This window comes from Entelurus aequoreus, linkage group LG16, assembly GCF_033978785.1.
Source record: "Entelurus aequoreus isolate RoL-2023_Sb linkage group LG16, RoL_Eaeq_v1.1, whole genome shotgun sequence".
Classification (NCBI taxonomy): Eukaryota; Metazoa; Chordata; class Actinopteri; order Syngnathiformes; family Syngnathidae; genus Entelurus; species Entelurus aequoreus.
The window spans coordinates 24,644,671-24,650,670 of record NC_084746.1 but is presented as its reverse complement, the minus strand read 5'-3'; the positions used below and the strand labels follow the sequence as shown (position 1 = coordinate 24,650,670).

The following is a 6,000-nucleotide window of genomic DNA, read 5'->3' as shown; positions in this document are numbered from 1 at the left end:
GTTGCTCACGTTATAACGTTGTACCGTATCTACGCAGCATCTAGTTAAATTCCAGTTATGTTGTATTAAATAATTATTATTTTCGTCATGATCTTATGTTTGATGACAATTACACGTTCTGTTCTGTTATATTCTATTCATCAATAATCAAACATGCTTGTTTGTCCAATGTCTGTGCGCTGGTGACGCGACGTCGTTATTAAAAATTTTTTAAAAAAAAGAACAAAAACAAAGCGCTATGTTCTCGCAGAACGATCTCGCACCGTTCCGGACGTGCGGTGCCTCGATGACGTCGCAGCGCTCTGGCGGCGATCAGCTGCAGAAAGAAACTCAGCCACGGACGCGGACTCGGAAGTCTCGGACGCGGACACCTGAACGCGTCTTTGCGTGGGACCGGGAGCAAGCCAGGTAAGGCAAGACGCACGCTTTTTTTTATACGAGTTAGTCTCAAACTAGCTGCTGTTGCATGACGAAGGGTCGCGTACGTGGATTCACGCGTGAACAGCGTGTTTTTTGTAATGCTACTTTTAGGAAACGTAAAAGGACTTCTTACAGTACAGAGTACACCCCCCCCCCCCCACCCTGCGTGGAGTAACATGTTGATTCACGTGTCATATCAGTGTCATGGCTGCCAAAGTGAAGCCAATGCATTGTTGACCTCCTTGCAGGGCTGACCTGAGCTTTTATCTCCCTGCTAGTAAAATTCTCTCATGAGCCCATGAATCTTTGCGAAACAAAGTCATGTCAAGTGTGATTTAATGCTGCCTGGAGGCTTTGGTGTTGAAACAGGCAAGGCAGATAAAGCCATATCAGATAAAGGCGAGCGTGGAGATGGTTTGTCATTGTAATTACAGGCAAACCAGTCTGTCCTGACTGCTTAATCTGCCATTCCTTATGGCTAGTTGGGTTCCTAAAGGTTGCATTCCTTCTGCTTCCCCCCTTAAAAACCCACTCCACTCCCATCCTTCCTCCTGTACTTTTTTGGAAAACTTCTGGAGTTTAAATGTGCACACAAAAAGTCGATTCTGGCAACTAAAGCAAATGACGTGCATTTGGGTAGAGCATTAATTTAGCATAAGAGCAACATTTGATGCACTGTACTGTGACTGAATGTCTGCACCATTCGGATTACCGCCTAAAGCGGTGGGCAATTAATTTTTACCGGGGGCCGCATGAGCAACCCGAGCACTGCTGGAGGGCCACATCGACAATATTTCAATTAAATTTTGCTCAATATTATTTTTGATATATACCGTAAGATAAATAATAATAATAATAATAATAATTAATAATAATAATAACACTTTCATTTAACCTAACTTAACTTTATACCAAAAGCACTGCTTTGGAAATCAGTTATACCCCTTTCAGAGATCACATTTAGTTCCCCTTAAACATCCTCATGTTGCACAATGAAATGTAAGTATAGGATGAAGTGTGCATTCCTGTAACTTTCTCTAGTAACAGCATTCCATGATTAATATAAATAAATTAACATTAATAATAAATGACAGTAAAATAAGCACACATATGACTGAGGAGTCATAGTGTAACTTTGTGTGGTGTTTGAGTTGTCCGACTTTTTGTGTGGCCATAAACGCACTAGTGTCTTAGTTGTATGCGTGTTGGTGACAGATGACAAGTTGGTTTTGGCCTGGTTTGTACAGCAGAAAATGACTAGTTTTTTGAGATAGAAGTGTTTTACTCATGTTTTGGTGTGGTTATGGCCGAATATAAACAGTTTTGCTCAATAAAGTGATCGATATAATTCCTGGGATCGAAGCATCTCAATAGACGTTACAATAATTGAACGGTGTTCAAGTATAACCCATTTATCATTTATTTATAATTGAACTGTGTTGACGAACACCGTTAGGGCCACTTGTTGTCACTGTCAGTCAAAGTTGCATTGCAAAATTACACAGAATAAATGTGTTTATTTTGTTAAGAATTCAGATGGGATTTGATTTGGTGCGCGGCATATATTTGCTGTGCGCAGAGGACGCTTGAGCAGTGCGCAATTGCGCAGGCGCGCACCTTAGAGGGAACGTTGCTTGGCAGTCCATGTCTTGTTGGAAACACGCCATTCGTCATCAACTTTTCTCTTTTTAGCGTCTCGGGTGTAAACCGTGCATCACGTGTCGCTGTGCACCTTCACTCACAGGTTACACACGGACATACGACCATAAATAACACTTTTCAAAATAAAAGCAGCACAGTTGTATTGCGCACACGACATAGATGTTTTTTCAACTTTATTTTGTAATTTGTGATTGCCGCTGTTCACATTCACTCACAATCACACACATGCATACGTCCACACAGAAGTAATACAAATAACGCTTTTCAAAACAAAAGCAGCACCGTTGTATTGCACACTCAACATAGATACTTTTTTAAATTTATTTTTTGATTTATGATTGGCCTCACGCGGGCCGGACAGGGACGTACAAAGGGCCGGATGTGGCCCGCGGGCCGCAGAATGCCCAGGTCTGGCCTAAAGCCAGGGGTGTCCAAAGTGCGGCCCGCAGCGCGATTTTTAGACATGCTATAGACCAGTGTTTTCCAACCACTCTGCCGCGGCACACTAGTGTGCCGTGAGATACAGTCTGGTGTGCCGTGGGAGATTACCTAATTTCACCTATTTGGGTTAAAAATATTTTTTGCAAACCAGTAATTATAGTCTGCAAATGATGTGTTGTTGTTGAGTGTCGGTGCTGTCTAGAGATCGGCAGAGTACCAATCAATCAATCAATCAATGTTTATTTATATAGCCCTAAATCACAAGTGTCTCAAAGGGCTGCACAAGCCACGACGACATCCTCGGTTCAGAGCCCACATAAGGGCAAGGAAAAACTCACAACCCAGTGGGATGTCGATGTGAATGACTATGAGAAACCTTGGAGAGGACCGCAGATGTGGGTGACCCCCCCCTGGGTGATCCCCCCCCACCCTCTAGGGGAGACCGTCGAGTGGGTCTAGCATAATATTGTGAAAGTCCAGTCCATAGTGGATCTAACATAATAGTGAGAGTCCAGTCCATAGTGGGGCCAGCAGGAGACCATCCCGAGTGGAGACGGGTCAGCAGCACAGAGATGTCCCCAACCGATGCACAGGCGAGCGACCCACCCCGGGGCCCGACTCTGAACAGCCAGCACTTCATCCATGGCTACCGGACCTGTGCCCCCCCCTCCACAAGGGAGAGGGGGGCAGAGGAGAAAATAAAAGAAACGGCAGATCAACTGGTCTAAAAAGGGGGTCTATTTAAATGCTAGAGTATACAAATGAGTTTTAAGATGGGACTTAAATGCTTCTACTGAGGTAGCATCTCTAACTGTTACAGGGAGGGCATTCCATAGTACTGGAGCCCGAATAGAAAACGCTCTATAGCCCGCAGACTTTTTTTGGGCTCTGGGAATCACTAATATGGTACAATACAATCGGCAAGATAGGATGCAGCTAGACCGTGTAGTATTTTCTACGTAAGTAGTAAAACCTTAGTCACATCTTAAGTGCACAGGAAGCCAGTGCAGGTGAGCCAAAATAGGCGTAACCATGTAATACTCTTCCATATCAGTAGGTGGCAGCCGTAAGCTAATGGGTTTGTAGATGTCGGAAACAGCGGGAGGCAGGGTGCAGGTAAAAAGGTGTCTAATGCTTAAACCAAAAATAAACAAAAGGTGAGTGCCCCTAAGAAAAGGCATTGAAGCTTAGGGATGGCTATGCAGAACGAAACTAAAACTGAACTGACTGCAAAGTAAACAAAAAAGGAATGCTGGACGACAGCAAAGACTTACTGTGGAGCAAAGACGGTGTCCACAAGGTACATCCGAACATGACATGACAATCAACAATGTCCCCACGAGAAAGAATTAAAAACAGCTAAAATCTTCTTGATTGCTAAAACAAAGTAGATGCGGGAAATAGCGCTCAAAGAAAAACATGAAACTGCTAGAGGAAAATACCAAAAAAAGAGAAAAAGCCATTAAAATAGGAGCGCAAGACAAGAACTAAAACACTACACACAGGAAAACAGCAAAAAACTCAAAATAAGTCACGACGTGATGTGACAGTACACCTACTGTCCGTGAGACAGGCAGGAAGTCGGGGGCAATAGCGAGGCTTCAAAGTCCGTGTCCAGGCGGGAGGTCGAGATCCAAGATGCAGCCAGGGAACACGGGGAGACGAGACACACAGCTTGTGACGTGGGAACAAAGGTAGGCTGCAGGGAGGCGACAAGTAGGAACACGAGACAAATGAACACGGAGGGGGAGAAACACAGAGAGCGAAAGAGTGCATAGAGCGTGATAGGTTCAGCTTACTGTACAGGACAAGTCGCTACGTTCTGGCACAGGATAGCAGGCTGCGCTGGCTTAAGAAGGCAGGAGAGCTCATCAGCGACAGGTGTGTTGATTGCTGATTGGTGATTGAATGCAGCGGCTTGCTGCAGCCGGAGTAGCGCGCCCAGCGCAGCGCACAGATGAATGCGCACTGGGGTGCGCTCTGGCCGTGACAACAGTGTTGCTAACATTGTACTACACTGCTATGTTTTGACTGTACATGTATATGGTGGTACTAAAACGTTAAGCTTTAAAAACACTGCCATGTAAACAATTTGAAAAAACGAAGCACTTTTTATTTTATTTATGTATTTATTTATATTAGTTAAATCAAAAGATCGTTGCACATTCTGGTACATAATACAGTCACCCCTCGTTTATTGCAGTTACCCTATTTTCCCGACCATAGGGCGCTCTGCCGATGAGCTGGTCTAGTCAGGTCTATTTTCATACAAAAGGCACACCGGATTATAGGGCGCACTAAAAGGGTCATATTATTATAATTTTTTTCTAAATTGAAAACACTATCTTGTCAGGGCTCGAATTTAACTGCAGCAATGGCAAGTGCTGCGAACTCCTTCGCCGTAATGGCCAACAAATTTACTAACATTTATGGCAAGAACATGCCGTGACCCCCCTTGACTTTTTACTTGTTAATGGACGAGGGATGCAACAATAAACGGTATAATGATAATATGTGATACAATTCCCGACAGTTAGTACTACTGTTTAATTTTTTCATTACCGTAAAAACGTCATTTATTAATGCATTTTCGGTAATACGAAGTTAGGCGCATGTGCACTAGCGTCGTTTGGCTTGAAAATCATGGCGGACCAACGACACAGATTTCCCCTCGGAGTAAACGGAGCCAAGCACTTGGTTTAAAGTCAATTTCCCTCGCTTCCCGGCGTGGGTTTAAGAGACACTGCTGTGTTTAGATGGAGACAGGTGTGGACAATATTGGAGACAGACGCAATTGCACCCACACTAAAAGTTTACAGCGAAGGAGAAAACTATTTGATGTTTTGCTGCAGGCGATGTGTCGTGAACGTTGTCACAACTTGTTTATAAAGTCTTTACTTTGTTTACTGGGATGTTCACTCCTCCTTTATTTTACTGCAAACTGTATCAGTGTTCAAATAACATCAATACTAGCTAAAATGTTTTGTCTTCTCATCTAATTGAACGCAGGATGTGAAGATTGTTTATTCGATGTGAGAGGTATCACACCAGCTTTTTTTGTTGTTGGCCAAACTGTAGTACTGAAACACTAGGGAGGCGTTGGAGAAGAACAAAGCTTATTTATTAGACTTCATCTTTATTAGCCAAACTTTTTTGTGTTTTATTTTGATATCAAAAAGTAAACACCAGGTTTTTTTTACATTAATTGTGTTTTTTTCATGTCACAAATGTGTTACTTCAAAAATAATTCATGTGACATAGCATTTTGTTAATGTTTTATTGTTAATTACTATAGACATTTCTGCTCAAACTCTTAATGGATCTGTCCCGATACATCATCTACATCTACATATAAATGTACATAACTTAAATAAAAACTCCCTCTATCAAAATATAAAAATAGAAATAAAAGCATCATGCAATGACAAAAAAGCTGATGTTATTAAATAATAATAAAAACCTAATATTTGTCTATAA

At 42.5% G+C, this 6,000-nt stretch overlaps 1 protein-coding gene across 1 annotated transcript in view; it reads left to right on the top strand.

Moving 5' to 3' along the window:
- The first annotated feature begins 322 nt into the window (after positions 1-322).
- greb1l (GREB1 like retinoic acid receptor coactivator) overlaps positions 323-6,000 on the top strand; it is a 133,750-nt gene continuing 128,072 nt past the window's right edge. Inside the window, exon 1 of the mRNA XM_062022442.1 lies at positions 323-408. The gene's annotated coding sequence lies outside the window, so the exon portion shown is untranslated. The remainder of the gene's footprint in view (positions 409-6,000) is intronic.